This window comes from Gymnoscopelus microlampas, assembly GCF_963454915.1.
Source record: "Gymnoscopelus microlampas genome assembly, chromosome: 17".
Taxonomy (NCBI): Eukaryota; Metazoa; Chordata; class Actinopteri; order Myctophiformes; family Myctophidae; genus Gymnoscopelus; species Gymnoscopelus microlampas.
This window is the reverse complement of record NC_139954.1, coordinates 8,248,686-8,268,884: the sequence shown is the minus strand read 5'-3', so window position 1 is coordinate 8,268,884 and position 20,199 is coordinate 8,248,686. Positions and strand designations below refer to the sequence as shown.

At 42.4% G+C, this 20,199-nt stretch overlaps 1 protein-coding gene across 1 annotated transcript in view; it reads left to right on the top strand.

The window, feature by feature from the left end:
- enox1 (ecto-NOX disulfide-thiol exchanger 1) overlaps positions 1-20,199 on the top strand; it is a 168,160-nt gene that overhangs the window by 1,001 nt on the left and 146,960 nt on the right. The window lies entirely within an intron of this gene.

The window sequence follows — 20,199 nt, the reverse complement described above, 5'->3', positions numbered from 1 at the left end:
AACTAAGTGATGATGACTAAAACTAAGACTAAATATATTGACAATTTCGTCAACAAATGGAAAACTAGACTAAAATGTTAGTGAGGGACTAGTGGAGAAGAGATCCAGTTGAACTAAAAGACAAGTCATTTTAATTTTAGTTTGGTTGCTCTCGGGTGTTGTGCTCTGAAAATAGCAGATCTACAAGCTCGCAGCGACGCGTTCTGAGCTTGTAGATCGGCTATTTTCAGCATGCAACCAAGTGTAAAATCAGCCATTACGACGCCATCAAGGCACCACCAAAATACATTTTAGTCGACTAAATCAACTGTAGATTTAGTCGACTAAAACTAGACTAACAGTAGCACATTTCAGGTGCCTAAAATATGACTAAAACTAAATGGAATTTTATTCAAAAGACTATGACTAAAACTAAATAAATGTGCTGTCAAAATCAACACTGCTGCAGACCCATAAACTCTCGACATAAGGAAATACAAAGATTTAGAAGATGGATTATCTAAAGTCTCTGTTTAAATAGGTTAAAGCTTCTAGTAGATTATCAGTTGAAATTCAACAGATCATATTGCAATCTGTGGTCAGTTGGTGGTCTCCTGGTGTTTTGCCCGCGGGCATCACTCACTCTAGTAGTTTGACAGGTATCTGGGCAATGATCCTATCTAGCAGTATCGTACAGACCAGACCTATTAAGAGATGTAGCACTCTGTCTTCTACCTTGAGCAAACCCAGCTACTAGTACAGGCTAGTGAATAAAGTACAGCATATCTCCCTTGTGTTTCTTGTACGTACATACGTACTTGAAATGATTTACTTAAATCTTCTGGATGAAAGAGTGAAGGAGGCGGAGGAATGGGGTGAAGGGAAAGACTGGTTGGATGCAAGACACTGGATGTAGGTTTGCTCCAAGCGATGGAGGTCTGGGGTGAATGGAATGATTTTATTGTCGACTCAGCCTTTTGGGAGCACCCCGGACATTTTTTTTTAAGTTGCTTGATTCAGTATTTAGATATTTGATATTCATTCAACCCATTAAGACCTGGGACGCATCTGTGTCATTTTTAGATTTGAGCTTAAAAAAGCATTATTTTACACTTTGGCTATTCAAAAATAGCAGATATACGCTTGTATATCTGCTATTTTTGAATAGCCAAAGTGTAAAATAATTTTGAAAAATCTTGAAAATGTGTGCAAATCTTTGAATATATGTATTTTTTAAGCGAACATTTGTAACTCAAATCTTTGCTTCTGGGGGTCCCTGGAACAACATATTTTGAGATGGGGGTCTGCGGCCAAATACATATAATTTTGGGGGTCCTTGACATGAAAAAGTTTGAGCACCACTGATATAGAAACATACGTTTTTCAGAAAACTGTTGGGATTCAGAAGACACTTGTAGCTTCAGGTCTTAATGGGTAAATCGGACACGCCCCCCTTCCTATACAAACCAATTGTAACTTTTAACCATGTTAGATTCATCAGAAACAACCGTCCTTGGTTCTGGTGGTGACTGATATTGTCCTCCTAATGTGTGAGGAGACCGTGTTTTTTCAATTACTTTTCTCATTCTGTTTTTTCACATCTGTCACTGTTTTTACACTCTGAGTTCAATTAACAATGTGGAGTCCTCGAGAATAAGAAATGGTATCCGCTTGGCCTAATGCATATCAAACTGGGGGTCCTTGACATAAAAAAAAAAAGGTTGAGAATCGCCACTCTATTACTTTGTCCCTCTTATAGTCCAGTCATATCATAGCCCCCCCCCCCACCACCACCCAAAGCTCATCTCCAACCAATGCTTTAGAAAAAGATTACCGCTCTAGCATGAAATTGAGAACCATCATGGTTGGAAGGCTATAAGCACCTCTCTCTCTCTCTCTCTCTCTGTCTCTGTCTCTCGGTCTCTCTGTCTCTCTGTCTCTCTGTCTCTCTGTCTCTCTGTCTCTCTGTCTCTCTGTCTCTCTCTCTCTCTCTCTCTCTCTCTGTCTCTGTCTCTCTCTCTCTCTCTCTCTCTGGAACTATCTCCTGTCATACTTGATTTAATGCCAGCGGTCCGAGGTGGCATCCTGGCATCATGCCGAAGCCCTTTAGCCAGTTTATACTGCAGATAAGATATCAACCAATATATAACAGAATCACAGCATTTCATACTCAAGCTTTAATAAATATAATGTGGTGGTACATAGTTATAGACTAGAGGGATAGTGAAACCTCATCTTTGATGTAGCTAAAGTTGTACGGATCAATAGGCTATTTAACTATAATCTATCTATTATCCTATTATCTCATTTAAATACTTTAGCTTGACAAGTATAAACTGCAACTAATATGCTATGTTAGCCTTCTGGTTAATTAACAATTTGCTCAGGATTTGGGTATTATACATAATGTTCCACACAAGAACAAAGCTGTGACATTGTGAGCGAGCTTCCCTAACTTACCAGCAGGTGGCACCCAGCAACCTGTTAACATTGGACTTATGGACCAGTTATTATCAGATTTGCCCATTGTTGCCCATTATCTGATATTTAATACTCTGAAGTGCAGAGACCACACCAGTGGTACCACAGTACTTGAGTCAAAGTATAGGCCAGATACTCCTGGTTAAATAATACTCAAGTGAAGGTTGCTCTGTCTTGAGTTAAAAGTACTGGACTACTTGCTTTTAAAAAATACTCAAGAATTCAAAAGTACTAATTAAAAAGTACAAATAAAAAATCTGCCATTTCCCCCCAAAAAATGATGTTCCAGATTAAAAAATATATATATATATATATATTATTAAGAGATCTACACATTTACATGCTGGTGTGGTCACAGATTTATGTGAGCTTGTAGATTTGTTTTTCACTATATTTGAAATAGGGCTTGAGTGGTTAATTCATTATTTTCCCCTTGCTAGAAAATTACAAAATATTCAAGTAAACTTTAGTAAAGTACAGATACTCCATTTTTTTATACTAAGTACAGCAGCGGTTCTCAACCAGTGGTCCTTGAGGGGGTTCCAGGGGGTCCTCAGCCAAACTAATAGTTAGGAACCAAATTGACCCTTATGTGTCTGTAACTCTGAGAGTGTACAAATTTGTACACTCTCAGAGTTAAATGGACATTATTGATGATGATACAGTGTTGTTTGGGACACCCCAATAAATCAAAATGGTTGAGTCCCTGGCATATCTTTTCGAATGGGGGTCTGTGGGCTAATTTGTGTCAATTTGGGGGTCCTTGACACGAAAAAGGTTGAAAACCACTGAAGTACAGTACTGTCCACAGCTATATTGCTGAATATTGAATGGCAGTAAGGTCCAAAACAGGCATTTCAAATCATAGCTTTTCTGTATTGCCTACATGTGACAGGATGCACATGTTTGTGTGTGACCTGCATCCATAACATTCATATTCAGTCTCTGTTCCTCTCATGCAACGTGTGCTCCATGAAGGCTCCAGAGTACACACCAATGGCACACACATGCTTCTCTAAGTGGGGCCTGCTGTGTTGGGGACCCCCAGCAGTGGACCCCCAGCAAGGGGTTCCAGGGGGGTCTCCCAGCAAAATGAGGAACAGTCGAACCATTTTATTGGCGGGCTTGTAGATCTGCTATTCTCAAAAACATTTTAGAATCATTTAGAGACATTTTAACCCATTCAATCCGGGGCATCTGTGTCATTTTAAGATGTCTTTGGCTATTCAAAAATACCAGATCTACAAGCACAGAGTGCCGTGCTATGAGCTTGTAGATCTTCTATTTTTGGAAAAATCTTGAAAATGTGTGCAAATCTTTCAATATATATTTTTCAGTCAAAAATGTTCCCTTTAAAAATATATATATATGAATAGATTTGCATAAAACGTTCACGATTAAAAAAAAACCAGCAGATCTACAAGCTCATGTGCCGCGCTATGAGCTTGTAGATCTGCTATTTTTGAATACCTATAAAATAATGGTTAAAGTGGTTAAAATCTAAAATGACAGGTTAGGCTTTGCCGGTCTTAAACAACCCAATGGGGGTCTTATGGGGGTCCCTGCTGGCACAAAATCTTGTGGGGTGGGGGGTGTCTGCGGCCAAATAGGCCATCAATTTGAGTGGTCCTTGACATGAAAATGTCAGAGTACCACACTGCAATGGCATATTTCAGCCAGGGAATCTCTTGCCTTTTCCCCCCACTCCCACTCCCCACCCGGCCCATACTAAGCTGTGGCAGCAGTGAGCATCTTGTAGCTGTCTATCCATCCAACACATTCCTCTATGGAGGTGTGAAGTGTTATTTCCCTGCACTGACAGTCCCCTGGGAGCCAACCTCAGTCACAGAAGCACACAAGCACATCTCTGTTGTCAAGGTTGGACCGCAGCATACAGCCCCGGTGAGGAATTTATTGCTCGTAGCTGCAATCCCTCAGAAAGGAGTTTTGTTACCAATTGTCCTTTTCCTTTCTACCTACTGTATACCAGTGGTTTTCAACGTTTTTTTCAGGCCTAGGACCCCCTAGATGAGAGCGAGATGAAGAGGGACCCTCCCTACATATTGTATAGAATTCTGTTGCAGATTAAACATTTCATAGACATTTTTTGTATTCATGTTTTTTGGTTTTGTTGATCAATCAATCAATCACTCTGTACTTGGTCTGCTCTTTTCCCCCCTCTACACCAAACCTCTTTGCCGAAAATAGCTGATCTACAAGCTCACAACGCCTCGCAGCGCGAGGCGTTGTGTGCTTGTAGATCTGCTGTTTTCAGCAAATGGTCCCCTCAGAATAGGGATGCTAGGGTTGAAGTTCCTATCACACAAAGATTTGGCGGACCCCCTGCAGTGTCTCTGAGGACCCCCTAGGGGTCCCGGACCCCCTGTTGAAGACCCCTGATCTATACGGTCTATCTATATACTCTGTCTGTCTGTCCTTTTTTCCCCCTATTTTTTTGGTCTGATTGCGTGGCCATAAACTGTACAGTACTGTATAACTGCATCTGTAGCAGAACAGAATAAGTGGTTTGTGTCAGATTATACGTTCAGTGCAGCCATCTATCTGGTACATCATCTGACGTTTCTAGACATTGTGCGGAAAAATCGAAAGCCCCATGTGGCGAGATAAACTGAGCCCTTTAGAGGATCTGACGAGCAAAAAGAACAACAGCGTGATTTGTTGAGCTGTGATGTATATAGTACACCCTGGAATTCAAATGGTGGAGTATAGTGACTTAAAAACAAAAATCGTCCTCGTCTTCATTTGCGATATTCCTAGTTTAATGAATTAGTACGTTTAATGGTAGGGTAATTGATTTCTTTAAAAAAAAAACGTTAACGTACTATATTCTGATAGTAATCCTTGCTACAGAGCGTTTGTTCGGTCACAGGGGTCTCTCCAGCTCTTTAGTAAACAGAATATAGTACATTTTCAGGTAGGTGACAAAATGTAAGCCAATCGGGAGAGAGCACTGAAAATGCATTTTCTGTTTAATAAAGAGCTGGAGAGACATGGAGACTCCTTTTACTGAACAAACACTCTATAGCAATGAGTACTGAATAATCAGAATATACAGTAGTGCTATTTAACACTTATTTTAACCAAAGTAAATCACTTACCCTATCTTTAATTAAAACAATATTAACACATAGGCTGTACAAACCTACAGTAGCCTAAATGTAAAAATATGTTCAGCAGGAAAATAAGGAAAATGTCCTTCAATTTCAGGGACATTTTCAAACATCTTCCAAATATTTATGCAATGGGTTTTGACCGCACAACCTAAGGTGGTAACAAACCCTATTTCACTGGTTCTAAATGTCCGATCAGGGGACCACCAAGGGTCCAAATGGTCTCATATAACAGGCCTGCAACTCTGAGAGTGTACAAAATGGAACTCAATTGGACCTGTGAGGATCCATTCGGCTCCATTTGGTTCCATTTGTACACTCTCGTGAGTTAAATTAACGCTGATGACTTTACAGTGTAGCTTGGGGTCTCAGAGATGAATAATGGTATCAAACTGGGGGTCCTTGAAACAAACAAACAAAAAACACCCAGCATGAAGTAAGGCGCCTCACACCCAGGTTCTGTGTTGCAGATACATCAAATTAAAGATCAGGTCTCTCTGTCCCTCACTTTAATTATTGTAATTAGTTGCAGCTTTGTGTTGCAATCTGTAGCAGTTGTTTATGCCAAAGCCTACTCATCATACATACATACATACATACATACATACATACATTAAACCGTTGCTTAAACCGTAATCGCTGCCTTATTAGATTTCATCTCTCCATTCCACCTTGACAGTCAGAAAACGGGTTTCCTTGACCTGACATCACAGGCCCCTCTCTCTCTCCCTCCCTCTCTCCTCCCTCCCTCTACCTCTCTCTCTCCCTCCCTCCCTCTCTCTCTCTCTCTCCCTCCCTCTCTCTCTCTCTCCCTCCCTCTCTCTTTCTCCCTCCCTCTCTCTTTCTCTCTCTCTCTCTCCCCCTCTCCCTCTCTCTCTCTCCCCCTCTCCCTCTCTCTCTCTCCCTCTCTCTCTCTCTCTCTCCCCCTCTCCCTCCCTCTCCTTCTCCCTCCCTCTACCTCTCTCTCTCTCTCCCTTTCCCCCCTCTCTCTCTCTCTCTCTCTCTCTCTCTCTCTCTCTCTCTCTCTCCATTACATTCGCTCGGTCGGTGCGCCTTTGTGTGTAGTGAGTCGTACCTCGGTGCACGAGGGAACCGCGCGTAATCGCGCACGCGCCTCGATCGCGCGCCACCTCCATGCTAGAAGGAGGGAGGCTGTCAAACCAACCGGAGGAGGAGAAGGAGATCAGCGCACACTGCTCCATCCATCGCTCCTGTGAGAGAGAGATGAGGAGAGGAGAAGAGAGGAGAGGAGAGGTTTTAGTCGACGTCGCTTCTTCTGCCAGGCGATCTTTCTTTGTCACATCAGTTCTGACACATTAAACGGATTTATTACCGGTCGCGATTTTGGGGGCGATTTATTGGACTTTGAACGGGTAAGAAACTGAATTTAAAAAAAAATGTAACGCGTTTTTACCTCGCGGTCTCTCTCCTTGTCTTGGGTTTAGATTAATAGGATCAAGACTATCATAGATGTATTTGTATCGATTTTTTACAAAAGTCACATCGCATCGCATCGCTGCATGTAGGAGAACCCTCTTTGCCTTCTTGGTTCTTGCAGAACTCACTCTGCGTGCAGTGGTGGAAAAAGTACTCCAATTTTTTTTACTCAAGTAAAAGTATCAATACTGAAATACTCTGCTGCAAGTAAAAGTCTGGAATTCAAAATGTACTTGAGTAAAAATACAAATAAAGTATTGGTATCAAAATGTACCTAAAGTACCAAAAGTAGAAAGTACTCATTATGCATCAAAATGTCCCGTTTAACAGGTTTTCCGATGTATGACATGCATTAAAAATATGCATTGTGAGCTTGTAGATTTGCTATTTTCAAATGGCCGAAATGTGTATGGGGGCTGAAGTTGTTATTGGTATGTATTAATAATCTAAATCTACAAAGTAACTAGTAACTAAACCTTTCAAATAATTATAGTAGTGAAAGTATAATATTTGCCACTGAGATGTGGTGGAGAAAGCATTGAACATTTGAAATACTCCAGTAAAGTAAAAAATACCTCAAAATTGTGCTTATAAGTGCAGTACTTGAGTAAATGTACTTAGTTACTTTACACCAGTGTCTGTGATCTAAATGAATCGATTACATTTTCTTTGAATAGAAAAGGTTGGCAGGCTGTAGCCATACAGTCTATTAGGCTGACATTACTACATCAGTAATATCCATTGTTTGACAGTTTTATCAGCTAAAGCGATTGTGGAAACCGGTTTATAATGAGATTCCTCATTATAAAACGGTAGAATTTAAATGTAAAAATATGCGAACAATCCATTGCTTGGGGGGGCTTTTGAAAACTGCTCCCATTAAAAAATGAAAATAAACACAGCAGGGTTTCTTTTGGAGGAAATCACACGTTGAGTATCAGCACACTTTCCCCTGGCAGACCTGACTCCAAAGGTCTCTCTCAGAGCAAAGTGGGGATGAAAATACATGAACATGCATGCCTTCAGAATCAGGGGTCAAAAGGGGGGTCCTCAGAGTTACTACAGGGGGGGGGCGCCAAATCTATGTGATAGGATTTTTTCCCCCACCACTTTAACCATATAGCATCCCTGTTCTGAGGAGAACTGTAGACAAAAATAGCAGATCTACAAGCTCACAACACCTCGCGCTGTGAGACGTTGTGAGCTTGTAGATCGGCTATTTTCGGCAAAGAGGTTTGGTGTAGTGGGAAAAAGAGCAAACAAAGTACAGAGTGAAGGGTCAAGATTAGCCTACTAATTATTATCTTATAAGATGATAGTGCTATCAAACAAGTTGATGAAATCTACGAAAACGTTTAATCTGCAACACAATTTTATACAATATGTAGTGGGGTGGTCCCTGCTTCAGCTCTCTCTCAGCTAATAAGGGGTCCTCGGGCTGTAAAACGTTGAAGACCCCTGCCTTATAGGACAACGTTTTGCAGGCCAAGGACCCCTTGGCTGAGAGAGAGATGAAGCAGGGACCCCCACTATTGTATAACATTGTGTTGCAGATTACAACCTTTTCATAGATTTCATAGATGGTTTCATAGACTTGTTTGACAGCAGCACTATCATCAGTGTTGTGTAAATTCATGTTTTTTTGTTATCTTTTCTATTAATATGTTGGATTCTTTGGCTCTGTTCTTGGTCTGCTCTGCTATTTTCAGTGAATGTTCCCCCCAGAATCGGGATGCTATAGGGTTCAAGTAGTTTATGTAAAAAAAAAGAAGAAAAAAAAGGTTCCTATCACACAAAGATTTGACGGCCCCCCTGTAGAAACTCTTCAGGACCCCGGTCCAGAAGACCCCGGTACCGGTTCTGTTGACGCCGTGGTTAGTCGCCTCGGGACTTGCTCCTTCTTGATTCTTGGTAGTGGATGGTTGTAGAAAGATAATTGCACTCATACATCAGACCTCCAATCTGCTGTGCACTTGCACTTGCAAATCAAAATAAATGATCCTGTTGTCTGTTGATACAGGTCACATGTAGTAGTGTGGTAAGCAAGGCGCTATGTTGTGAATGCACACAGGAAATAATGAAGGTGCGAGCTTCTAGATCAGCTATTTTCGGCAAATGTTCACCTATTGAGAGTGAGACAGGGTTTTAAGTGGTAAAATGTCACTTGTAGCCATTTGTGGTTCTTCAAAGAACTGTGACAATAAAAATGTTCTCTAGAACCGTATGAGGAACATGAAGAACCATTCACTAAGTGAAAGGGTTCTTCAGTAGGTGATGGTTCTTCTTCAAACCATATAGCCTCTTAAAGAACTATTCAACCCCAGCACCCATATTCTGGGGAGAGCATTTGCCAAAAACAACCAATCTAAATGCTCACAACATGTCGACACGTTGTGAGCATTTAGATCGGCTGTTTTTGGCAAAGAGATTTGATGTAGAAGGGGGAAAAAAGCTATCCAAGTACAGAGTCAACTCAGGTCCGTTTGTCCAAGTCTAGAGGGTTTCTGTGTGTACTGTGTAGGGTGAGAGTTGATTTGGCAAAGGTTGGAGAGCTGATGTTTATTTGCCGACTGTGCGTGTCACAGTTGTTGTGGCGAATGCCCTTGATAACACTGTCACCTGGGCAACTGAGAGAGAGAGAGAGAGAGAGAGAGAGAGAGAGAGAGAGAGAGAGAGAGAGAGAGAGAGAGAGAGAGAGAGAGAGAGAGAGAGAGAGAGAGAGAGAGAGAGAGAGAGAGAGAGAGAGAGAGAGAGAGAGAGAGAGAGAGAGAGAGAGAGAGAGAGAGAGAGAGAGAGAGAGAGAGAGAGAGAGAGAGAGAGAGAGAGAGAGAGAGAGAGAGAGAGAGAGAGAAGGGACATCAGTGTCACACTGGTGCGCCTTGGCATTTTGCAGCGTGATGCTGTTTGTAACGTATCTTTTAATTAACGTGCCTTAATGCAGACGCTTGTCGCCGAGACGTATCGTCTGACTGTATCAGGGCGAAACGATGACAACACACGTAGTAGTCCAATTAAAGTAGTAAACTATATTACACCCTTATTGACTCGACGGCGAGGATCCCTTGAGTGGACTGAAAGTGAGACGCTGTCAACAGACGCCGCATGGAGGCAAACAGTGCTGCTGTGACAGTACACCGTGACGTCTGGTGTTGTTGATGATGGCAGTCGGTGGACAAAGTACTCAACCCCCTAGTACTTGCGTCAAAGTATACTGTTGTTACAAATATTACTCAACTAACCGGTGAAAAGTGCCCAGTCAAATTTGTACTTGAGTTAAAGTACTTGCTTTAAAAGAAATACCGTACTTATGTATTCAAAAGTGCAAATTACAAAGTATTTTGCCTTTTATATATCAATGCATTGCTCTATTGAAATTGTGAAATTTCTGCTGATAGCTGATCTACAAGCTCACGACGTGTCCCATGGGGACGCGTCGTAGATCGGCTATTTTCACTAAAATTTAAATGGGGCTTAAGTGGTTATTCGTTATAAAATGTACTTTTGTAGTGGCGTCAAAAGTACAGTACTTGTCTTTGAAATGTATAGTGGAGTGAAAGTATAAAAAAATGTAAATACTCACGTACAGTACAGACACTCAAAAATGTACTTAAGTACGGTACTCGAGTAAATGTATTGCATTACTGTCCACCACTGGTTGACTTGGTGGCTTTGGATAGGACACCTGGGCTCACTGCAGCAGAATGTGACACTGTTCTGAAGTGACGCACGACTTACGTGTTATGCTACAGTATGTGACGTGTGTGTGTGTGTGTGTGTGTGCATGTGTGCGCGCGCGCGCGTGTGTGTGCGTGCGTGCGTGCGTGACCTGTGGAAGGTTGTGTCCGCCCGGCCCAGCGGGCATGTGGCGAGGGCCAGGAGATTGAAATGATAGCGAGATATAAAATGAGTTTCATCAGTGACAGCGAAAGACAAACAGACACACACACACACACACACACACACACACACACACACACACACACACACACACGTAAACGAATGCATGCTCAGACAGACAGACAGACAGACAGACAGACAGACAGACAGACAGACAGACAGACAGACAGACAGACAGACAGACAGACAGACAGACACACATGCAGATACACAAAGGCTTACACTGAAATAGAGTGATACAGATGGAGAAAGAGAGAGGGGGGTAGAGAGAGAGAGAGATATATACAGTATAAAGAAAGCTAGGCTTTCACACACACACACACACACACACACACACACACACACACACACACACACACACACACACACACACACACACACACACACACACACACACACACACAGCTGGTTTGTGTTCTCAGCCACATAAACTATGCTGTGGGAATCTAATTAAGGGAACGTATACAGCGGTACAGCTGCTGCTATGGACCAGTGTGTGTACTGTGTGTGTGTGTGTGTGTGTGTGTGTGCGTTTTCTCCTTCCCTTCCACGTGTTCATTTAAAAGGAAAGCTATAGGGACCATGATGTTGTGTTGCATAGTATATGTTTGACCTGCTAACCACAAGTAATCAAACATAATCAGTCCAAGTGTGAGATTTTAAGGTATCTTTATAGACGCATTTCCAGACAACGTCACACTAATAAGAACCAGCAGACCTCCAAGCTCAACACACAAGAGGAGGTTGAATGAACTGAAACCAACGCTCCCCAAAACAATGGGTTTGGGGATCTGTAGGGAATTGATTACATGAAACCGGCACCTGCGAGTGCAGTCTCAATGTTTGTGAACAAAACATCTGTCTGGGAGACGGCATAGGAGAGACGGGTGGTAGGAGAGCTGAGAGAGAGACAATGCGGGAGAGACAGACAGTAGGAACGCTGAGAGGGAGACAGTGTAGGAGAGACACATCAGGAAGACTGATAGGGAGACAGTGTAGGACAGACAGACAATATATTTCTACATGTATGTGCAATGAAATGCAGGTGTTGCACACTCTGGCACACTGTACTAACATAATGAAAGGTAATAAGGTACTTAAAGTTGTTCTGTGCAAATTTCCAAAAAAATACTTTTAGCAGCCTCTGCTGGTCATTACCGTCACTGCAGGCCGTTCGTTTATCCTCTGTTACCCAGAATTCCATTCGTTTTCACCGGAAGACGGAAGTGTTTCAAAAAGCGTTCTTTTAATTGTTTTATACGATCTGTGGATCGTTTCTCTTAGCCAGTGGAGCTTTAGTTACCGTGAGCTGTGTTTTCTTTTTCTGTTTTTTTTCGTTCTTCAAATCATACAATCTCTTAAAATCAGCGTGAGTTTCCTTTTGTTATTAGCGCGGTAGTTCCTGGCCAAACAGGAAACCGGCGCGGTAGTTCCTGGCCAAACAGGAACCCTGTGGATTTCCGCTTCCATTTCCGGCCAGATTACGTCATTTTCGAGGGAACGTCATGCTCGACGGCGTTCAATAGAAAATATATAAATAAAAGGCTTTCGGGGGTGAAATTCTTGGAGTGGGTGTTGTGAAACATTTGCCACTCACAAAAGATATACAATTTAACTTTAGTTTTACTGAAAACGTTACCTAGTATTACTTTAAGTGTAAAAGTATAGAAATGTAAATAACCTGTGTAAAAAACAAACAAACACATGTTGGCATCGATGGCCTTTGGTGTAGGTAGGCTATTACCATAGACTTGCATATCGTCACTGTCATTGAACTTTTGGTGTTTTTTCGTAAGTTAATGCCCTACTCATACAGCGTCACACAAAAGCATCAAAAGTAGCAGGTCCACAAGCAGATCTTCGCACCGCATTTTGAGCTTGTAGATCTGCTACTTTTGATATTTTTGAATTTGAATCCTAAAAAGTAACAGTTTTGGACATGTGAGGTTTCCACCCGACAGAGACGATATACAATTGCGAGTTTGGAATAGCACCTTCCCTGAGGAGTATTCGTATATCTATATGTTGCCACCAAAAAGAAAATATACAGAATAAAATATAGAGAATATAAATGGATGAATATAGTCGCAACTAAACAGTATACAGATATACTTTCATGCAGCAGATGGATGAGCTAACATAGCAGCAAGCAGCTAGTGCTGCACAATTAATCGAAAAAAGATCGTGATCTCGATTCAGACACCTATGCAATCTCGATTTTAAATTATGGCAATTTTTTTTTCAATATAAAAAAAAAAAGAATGTTTTTTTTTTTTTGCTTAATATTTTTATATTTACAAGAGAATCGTGATCTCAATTCTTATGGAGGAAAAATCGTGATTCACATTTGAGCAAGAATCGTGCAGCACTAAAGCAGCAGCATTGTCATGGAAAATGAAAGCGCTCACAGACTCTGTGAGGAGGACGGCTAGCCTGCGCGGCGAGCGGGTAATTACAGTTTAAAGGCAGTTGGGTCCTTGTTCAGAGCTCTGATGGCTTGAGGGAGAGAGAGAGAAAAAAGAAAACCTCTTTCTGAGTCTCTTTTGTGGTGGTTTTGTGGCAGCACACAGGCGATTGGCCGCACAAACAGTCCATTGCCGGGGTGGGTGCAGGGGGTCCTTGATAATGCTTCTATAGGCCTGCTCAGGCATCTCCCCTGGAGTAGGGAGCTCCCCTGCCTGCATGGAGGGGAGCGAAGTCCCCACGGTGCACTTGGCTGACCGCAGCACCCTCTACAGGGCTTCGCTGGTCCCCAGAGAGAAGCCATTTCCATTCCAGACGGTGATAGACCCAACAGGCTCAGTGCTCTGTGTAGTACAGCAGCACAGTTGAAAGATTTCACAATTGTCTTGGGAGACTTTACATTTCCTCTGCTGTGGGGCCACAGTGGGGATTGCTGAGAGAGAGACAATGTAGGAGAGACAGACAGCAGGAAAGATGAGAGCGAGACAGTGAAGGAGAGACAGTAGGTGAGCTGAGAGGGAGACAGTGTAGGAGAGACAGACAGCAGGAAAGCTGAGAGGCAGACAGTGTAGGAGAGACAGTAGGGGAGCTGAGAGGGAGACAGTGTAGGAGAGACAGACAGCAGGAAAGATGAGAGTGAGACGGTGTAGACGAGACAGACAGTAGGAAAGCTGAGACGGGGACAGTGTAGGAGAGACAGGCAGTAGGAAAGCTGAGAGAGAGACAGTCTAGGAGAGACAGGCAGTAGGAAAGCTGAGAGGGAGACAGTCTAGGAGAGACAAACATTGGGAAAGCTGAGAGGGAGACAGTGTAGGAGAGACAGGCATTAGGAAAGCTGAGCAGGAGACGGTGTAGGAGAGACAAACATTAGGAAAGCTGAGAGGAAGACCGTGTAGGAGAGAGGCAGGAGGAAGTCTTGAGACAGGATTCGGACAAGCCAGCAAGAGCATTAGTGATTCCAGAGATAATGCATTTAATATTATTATTAAATTATTAATTCTATGCTGTAAGTGACCTAACCACTGTACCATTGAAGGGCACAGCTCCAGTATTTCAAGCCATGGATGCATAATGGTATCTGGGTATCTTTCCACATAACCATTACTTGACGGCAGAAACCACGGCCATTAGAGCAGTTTTCACTTGAAGTGCCTTCTCCTCAGTTAAGTGAGGGAGGAGGGTGCTCTGATTATGGGAGTCCTGCTGATGCCAGAGGGATCGCCGTCATGCAGAAACCTTGTATGTCCACTTTTCAACTTTTTTATGGTTTTGTAAGTTAATGCCCTTCTCCTTGTACGAGCTTGTAGATCTGCTATTTTTTAAACATTTGGGGGAAATGATGAAGATTTGCCTATAATGACACACCCTAAATAGGAACACGTGGTTAAGTCTGTCTGTCAGACAAAATTACAACATTGGATCCATTAGAACATTGGTTCTCAAAGTGGGGTCCGTGGACCCTCATGGGTCCTTGGGGAGGTTCCAGGGGGTCCCCCAGCTAAATTTGTTAATATAGCATCACAATGATTTTAACCACTTTATCCATATTTTATACTTTGGCTAGGGTGGCCTCCGGCGCCCCTAGTTTGTGCTTTTCAAAAATAGCAGATATACACTTGGTGTCGCACTGCGAAATCTCGAAAATGTTTGAAAAATGTTGACTAATTTATATATATATATATATATATCTTTTTTTACATAAATCTTCTCTTCTGGGGGTCCCTAGCACAAAACCGTTTCAGGTAGGGCGTCCGCGACCAAATATATATCAATTTGGGGGTCCTTGGCACGAAAAAGTTTGAGAATCACTGCATCTTTTGGAACACTGGTTTTCCTTTTCCCATTTCCTGAAAAGTAACGTTTTTTGGACGTGTGAGGTTTCTGCCCGACCGCAACGATTACTCTGAATGTGAGAGAGAGTGCAGCAGCCTATTAGAAGTGCTTCAAGTGCTTCCCCTCTCTGGATGTGTGACTCGCATGTCGGTGTGTGATGAGACCAGTGGAGAGATGATGTTAACCCGTTCAAACCGGGCGGGAACTACTATACTTTTGGGCTATTCAAAAATAGCAGATCTATGAGCTCTTAGATCTGCTATTTGAATGTATATATTTTTTAAAGGGAACATTTGTGACTCAGATCTTTGCTTCTGGGGGGGTCCCTGGAACTAAATATTTTGAGATGGGGGGGTCGGCGACCAAATACATATCATTTTGGGTGGTCCATGACATGAATGAGTTTGAGAACCACTGATTGCAAAATCAAAATCAAAAAACTGTTAAGATTTAGAAGACATTTGTAGACTCACAGAAGCAAAAATGTGAGTTAAAAATGTTCGCTTTAAAAATGTATACATATATTCAAAGATTTGCACAAATTGTCAAAAAAAATAAAAAATAATACATTTGTAACTCAAATCTTTGCTTCCGGAGGTCCCTAGAACAAAATGTTTCACAAATATTCGCTTAAAAAATATACATATTCAAAGATTTGCACACATTTTTACGATTTTTCTAAAATAGCAGATCTACACGGTGCCACCATACGAGCGTGTATATCTGCTATGTGGATAGCCAAAGTATGAAATAACGGTTATAGACAAAATCTAAAATGACATGGTATGCGTTCCCGGATTGAATGGGTTAATGCTCTCAGCCACTGTGTGCCTTCCATTCCTGCAGCCTCCATCAGCCCGCCTCTGTATGCTAATGAATGCAGTGTCATCATCATTGTCACGTCCAATAGAACCGCGTCACTCGGCCATTAGTGGTGGAAAAGTAAAGTACGTTTAAGTACTGTACTTTATCATTCCTTCTACCCCACTTCATCTCACAGGCAAATATTGTACTTTTTACTCCACTACAATTATTTGAAAACTTTTAGTTACTAGTTGCTTTGTAGATTTGGATTATTATTGCAAGACATTCATACATTATCCACTTAAAGGACGACTTCACCGCTTTTCAACCTATCTTCATATAATTGGTCCTCACTAATACTCATGATAAAATGGTACCATTTTTTTCTACTCGGTCTGTGTCTCAGAGGAGGGCTGTGGACAGTTCAGAGTCCCGTCTACCAGTGACATCATCAATGGGGAATCTAAGCTAATAGAGACTGCATGCTTCCTATTCCTGGAAAGTTGCAATGCAATAAAAGAAGCCATTGTTCTCGTGTTAATAAAAATCTAAATAAAAAATGTGAAATCTTGTTGGGAAAAAAAAATCATGCCTAACGATGATGTCACTGGTAGACGGTTTCTGGACTGTCCACAGTCCTCCTATGAGACACAGGCCGAGTAGAAAAAAATGGTACCATTTTATCATGAGTATTAGTGAGGACCAATTATATGAAGATAGGTTGAAAAGCGGTGAAGTCGTCCTTTAAGCTCTAGTTTATACATAGGCTATTCGAAGATCTATAAGCGAGGAACCCATGTCTCCTGCTCGTGCAAATTGACACAGACACTCGCACGCATGCACACATGCAGTATACGTGCACAAATGCACACATGTATGCACACATGCACTACATGCATGCTCTACATGGAATGGCAGCACATCAAAGGAGAATGTGTGTGTGTGTGTGTGTGTGTGTGTGTGTGTGTGTGTGTGTGTGTGTGTGTGTGTGTGTGTGTGTGTGTGTGTGTGTGTGTGTGTGTGTGTGTGTGTGTGTGTGTGTGTGTGTGTGTGTGTGTGTGTGTGTGTGTGTGTGTGTGTGTGTGTGTGTGTGTGTGTGTGTGTGTGTGTGTGTGTGCGTGCGTGCGCTCGTGCCCGTGCTCTCTTAATTTGTGTGTACATGCCAGTGTGGGCGTTTGTGCAAGTGCCAGTGTTTGCATACGTGTGCCTGCCAGGCACCATGTGATGTGTGCGTGTGTGTGACCGTGCGTGTGTGTGTGCGTGCGTACGTGCCACCATCGTGCCACCATCAGAGCAGCAGTGTGAGATGCTCACTGGGGCCCCTCCTCCTCCTCCTCCTCCTCCTCCTCCTCCTCCTCCTCCTCCTCCTGGCTTCCACATCAACTAAATCAAATTTGTGTCGGAGGCTGCAGAGGAAGAAACGCAGGAAATGTAATTTACTGCCTCACGCTTCGTCTGACAGGAAGTGGAGGGGGGAGGGTAGGATAGAGGGGGGTGTTGTTGGAGTGAGGGCTGGGTTCTAGATAGACACGCATACCCCCAACACACACACACACACACACACACACACACACACACACACACACACACACACACACACACACACACACACACACCCCCCATGTCACCTAATCATGTCATGTCACATGAATATGCATAATGTATGGCACAACGTTTCTCAACATCTGGTACGGGGTCCGCTAGGGGATCCAGATTGACCTTTTATGGCACTGTGACTCTGAGAGTGTACAGACGGTACCACATGGACCCTGAAGGGTCTCAGAGTTCAATTAAATGAATTAAAGGGTACTAAGTGATCTTTTTTTTGTTAAAATAAGTGTTAAATTGCTCTATATTCTGATAGTACTCATGGTTGTAGAGTGTTTGTTCAGTAACATGGGTCTTCCCAGCTCTCTATAATGTAGATCTTTAGTAAACAGAAAATGCATTTTCAGATCGGGATACCATTTTCATCCAATCAGGATACAGCAGCAAGGATACAGGATAAACTGAACAAACACTTTATAGCAGTGATTACTATCAGAATATAGAACTTTAAAGGAGTAGTTCACCCCCCAAAAATCTTATTTTCTATCAATTACACACCCCATGAAGCATTGAATTCATGGGTATTTATTTGGTGCAGAGGGAAAACAAATCCTATGCAGGTCCGGGGTCCAGTGCATATCAAACTGGGGGTCCTTGAAAGGAAGAAAAAGGATGAGAAACACTGGTATACATCATATCCTAAATACCATGCTATAGTATTATGCCTATTCTACTGTATATTCCAATAGGAATATATTCCTGTATTCATGTAGGAATATATACATGCTACTGTATCCTGTCCTGTCATCTTGCACTATTTCATATCATACCGTGCTATGTTTACACGTTGTGTCTTTTGTGCGCTGCATCATTTCCGTCGTTACTAGGAGAAAAGCACAGGATGGAAACAAGTCAAATAATCAAAAGATTTATACATTATGTATAGCATAATGTAGTAAGTGTAATAAACTAGCATCATATTCACATCTCCACATAGGGTGCAGTCATAATAGGTAATCAAAAATGTGTGTCTATTTTTAACTTTTAACATCCATATTTGGGGCATAGTCATTTTTTTCTAAATTCAGTTTTGAAAAATGTTTCAAAAATTGCAAAAAATAGCAGACACACACAGCTTGCACACGCTGCCTTACGTAGGCACTCACTGCTGCTTAGCTTCTAGCACACACACATACAATGGTACACACACACTCACACTCGCACACGCGCACGCACACGCACACGCTCATGATTAAACACAGAGCAGCGCAGACATAAACATTCTAATAGCTATTAAAGACACTGTGAGTGTTGGGGGGGAGGCGGGGTGGGGGGGGGGTGGATATGGTGCAGACCTTGAGGCACACGTTGTATGGTGGCATGCAGGCCCTTCCTGCCAGCCTTCAGGCTTTATTTGAAAAGACTTCAATACCCACAAGGGGAAGTGGAAAATTACTCCTGAAAGGAGCCCAGGCACCCGTCTTCTACCGCGGCATTCTCCACCATCTTGGGGGAATATAGGGTTTAAATGGGATTTTAAATGGGGAGTTACAGCGCTAGACCACAACCTAATTACTGCGCCAATGCAACTTGACTCATACCATTGAAATGAAAGGAGGAGGCAAATTAGTTCCACAGCGGGGGAAAATATTACCGCTTTAGAGAAAATGCGTGTTGGCTATAAGTGCGTTTACGCATACCTGAAACGGGGCTGGGGCAATTAACCGGAAATATAATATCGTAACCGACATTTTGGAGTCAATAAACCGACTTAATCTAGCTCAACGTAGGTTAATCGAATAAGCGAGAAGAAGCAGACAACCTTACTTCCATGTGTGCATGCCTGATGCCTGCACACAGCTGTGTGTGTGTGTGTGTGTGTGTGTGTGTGTGTGTGTGTGTGTGTGTGTGTGTGTGTGTGTGTGTGTGTGTGTGTGTGTGTGTGTGTGTGTGTGTGTGTGTGTGTGTGTGTGTGTGTGTGTGTGTGTGTGTGTGTGTGTGTGTGTGTGTGTGTGTGTGCGTGCGTGCGTGCGTGCGAGCGAGCGAGCGAGCGAGAGAGAGATGTTTTAGCTGAGGTGTTGCTGATAAGATCCAAGCCCCTCATTCTCCCCATTAGGCTGGTTAGAGAACTACGAAAAAGGGCAACCAATCTCCTACCTAGCAGCCCCAGTCCATTAAACACACACATGCACGGACGCGCACACACACACGGACAGTGATCATCCCTCCCACACACAGATGTCATCCATTAATCTTTCCACTTGGGGTTAAATGAAGGGTCAGATGTTAAAACCACTTTAGTCCTATACTGTATCGTTGCTGTCAGGCAGAAACCTGTTATCTCCACATTCTAACTTGTTTTTTCGTAAATTAAATGAATACTTGATCATACTACAGCAGACCTGCAAGCTCCAAACGCGGCACGAAGCGACGATGTGTGTACAAAAATATTCTTTTTACAAAATTATTCAAAATATCAAAAATATTATATAATATAAATATATATAAAAGGTTTTCAAAAGGAGCAGATGTACAAGCTCAGAGTGCGGCACGAAGTGACGCGCTGTGAGCTTGTACAGTAGATCTGCTATTTTTTTTTATAGCCCAACATATAAATGATTAAAGT